The sequence below is a fragment of the Neomonachus schauinslandi genome, chromosome 5 (assembly GCF_002201575.2).
Source record: "Neomonachus schauinslandi chromosome 5, ASM220157v2, whole genome shotgun sequence".
NCBI classification, from domain to species: Eukaryota; Metazoa; Chordata; class Mammalia; order Carnivora; family Phocidae; genus Neomonachus; species Neomonachus schauinslandi.
Window position 1 is genome coordinate 160,855,885 of NC_058407.1, and position 2,715 is coordinate 160,858,599.

The following is a 2,715-nucleotide window of genomic DNA, read 5'->3' on the forward strand; positions in this document are numbered from 1 at the left end:
TTTGTTCTCTATCTTTAAGAGATCTTATGATTTGTTTCCCTCTCTCTTTTTTCTTTTTTCCCACTCCCATATGTTCATCTTTTTTGTTTCTTAAATTCCACAGATGAGTGAAATCCTATGGTATTTGTCTTTCTCTGACTGACTTATTTTACTTGGCATAATACATTCTAGCTCCATCCATGTCATGCAAATGCAAGATTTCATTTTTTTTTTTTATGGATGAGCAATATCCTAGTGTGTGTGTGTGTGTGTGTGTGTGTGTGTGTGTGTGTACCACATCTTCTTTCCAGATTTATTTTTTCTAAGATTTTATTTTTTTAGTAATCTCTACACGTAATGTGGAACTTGAACTTACAACCCCAAGATCAAGAGTCACATGCTCTACCAACTGAGCCAGCCAGGCACCCCAAACTTAGTGGATTTAAACAAGAAAATAAATAAGTATCTATCTAGAATTACTTTGAATGTAAATGAACTAAACGCTTCAATCAAGACACATAAGGTTAAGCCTCCTGGTGCTTACCATATGCTGTGTTCTTACACTGGCTGTACAGAAAGAGGAGGCAGAGTAAACCCACCCATATACACCCCAGCCCAGACCCTTTGCCTGGTCTGTATTAAGAATGGGAAAAAAAAGAAAAGAAAAGACAGGGTGACAGATGGATAAAAAAACAAGGCCCATCTATATGCTGCCTACAGGAGACTCATTTCAGACATAATCTGCAGATTGAAAGTGAGAAGATAGAAAAACATCTATCATGCAAATGGATGCCTTAGGAAATCAGAGTAGCAATACTTATACCAGACAAGGTAAACTTTAAAACAAAGACCATAACACTAGACAAAGAAAGACACTATATAATAATAAAGAGGATAACCCAACAAGAAGATACAACAATTGTAAATATTTATGCACCCAATCTAGGGGCACCCAAATACATTAAGTAGTTAATAACAAACACAATGGAACTAATCAATAATAATACAGTAATAGTAAGGGACTTTAACATCCCACTCACAGCAATGGACAGGTCATCTAAACAGAACATCAACAAGGAAGTAATGGCATTGAATGACACACTGGAACAGATGGATTTACAGATATATTCAGAACATTCCATCCCTGAACAGCAGAATACACATTCTTTTCAAGTGCACTTGGAACATTCTCTAGAAGAGATCACATATTAGTCCACAAAAGACACCTCAACAAATACAAGAAGACCAAAATCATGCCATGCATATTTTCTGACCACATTTTGAAACCAGAAGTGAACCACAAGAAAAAAAATCTTGAAAGACCACAAATACATGGAGGTTAAGCAACAGGCTACTATATAATAAATGGGTAAACCAGGAAATAAAACAAGAAATGAAAAATTACATAGAAAGGAATGAAAATGAAAACACAGTGGTCCAAAAACTCTGGGATGCAGCAAAAGCAGTTCTAACAAGGAACTTTATAGGAATACAAAACTACCTCAAGAAGCAAGAAAAATCTCAAATAAATACCCTAACTTGCACCGAAAGGAGCTAGAAAAAGAATAATAAACAAGCCTAAAACCAGCAGGAGGAAGGAAATAATAAAGATTAGAGCAGAAATAAATGATACAGAAACTAAAACAAACAAACAAACAAAAAACAGACCATTGAAACCAGGAGTTGGTTCTTTGAAAAAAAAAAAAATTGACAAACCTCTGGGAGAGAGGAGTTAAAATGGCAGAGGAATAGGGGGCCCTAATTTCATCTGGTCCAGGGAATTCAGCTAGTTATCAAATCATTCTGAACACCTGCAAAATCAATGGGAGATTTGAGAAAAGAATTGCTGCAATTCCACAAATAGAAAAGTGACCATTTTTTGCAGGTAGGAGGTGAAGAGACATGAATCCAGGGCGATATATCAGAAGGTAAACCATAGAGGGGAGGGAGCTTTCTTAAGCAGGCTACCAGAAAGTGTTATAAGCAGTAGAGCCCAAAATTGGAACTTAAAGGAGTCTGCTACACTTGGGGACATTCCTGGCTTAAAGGTGCTCAGGTGGCAGAGCAGGGAAGAATCCCAGTTGGGACAGTGTGGTCTCAGGATCCCTGGGGTCACAAAAAGAATGGGTACCTGAGTGCTACAGAGTTCCCAAGCATCAGAGCAGGGAAGCCGGCTGAAAACAGCAAGTCTAGGCACTGGCTTTCCATTCAGTGTTGCCATAAACCATGAACGGAGACACAGTTGGGCAACCACTCTCTGAGCAGGGTCCCAGAAAGTGGCAGAACCGCTGTAAGAACCCCCTTTCCTTCCCCAGGAGGAAGAGCGCAGGTCCACGCTGCAGGAATCCATAAGGTTTGGAGACTGTAAACTGGGTCCAATGCCTGAGATAAAAATGCTCATAGGCTGGGTGAACACAGAGTTAGGACAGACACCAAGGAGACAAGAGTGACTGCTTTTCTGTGAGGGTTCACTGAAGACCGGGCGGGGGTGTGAACTTTCAGCTCCAGGCAGGGCTAGAGATTGGGTGCTGCCAATTTCATTCCCCTCCCCCCAACAGTACTGAAAGCCTTCAGGGATCAAAAACATGCCACATAGTGCAATCTCGAGGCGCATACACTGAGCCCGGCCACCTAGCAAGGGCAGTGAAATACCACCAGGGCAAAGACACCTGAGAATCAGTGAAACGGGCCCCTCCCCAAAAGATCAGGAGGAACAACCGGATAATACCATGTTTA

The 2,715-nt window shown here is 40.5% G+C and overlaps 1 non-coding gene across 1 annotated transcript; it reads left to right on the forward strand.

The window, feature by feature from the left end:
• The first annotated feature begins 506 nt into the window (after positions 1-506).
• LOC123325026 lies at positions 507-637 on the forward strand. The gene has a single exon (XR_006540194.1). It is a non-coding gene; the product is annotated as a small nucleolar RNA SNORA51 (small nucleolar RNA).
• The last annotated feature ends 2,078 nt before the right edge of the window (positions 638-2,715 follow it).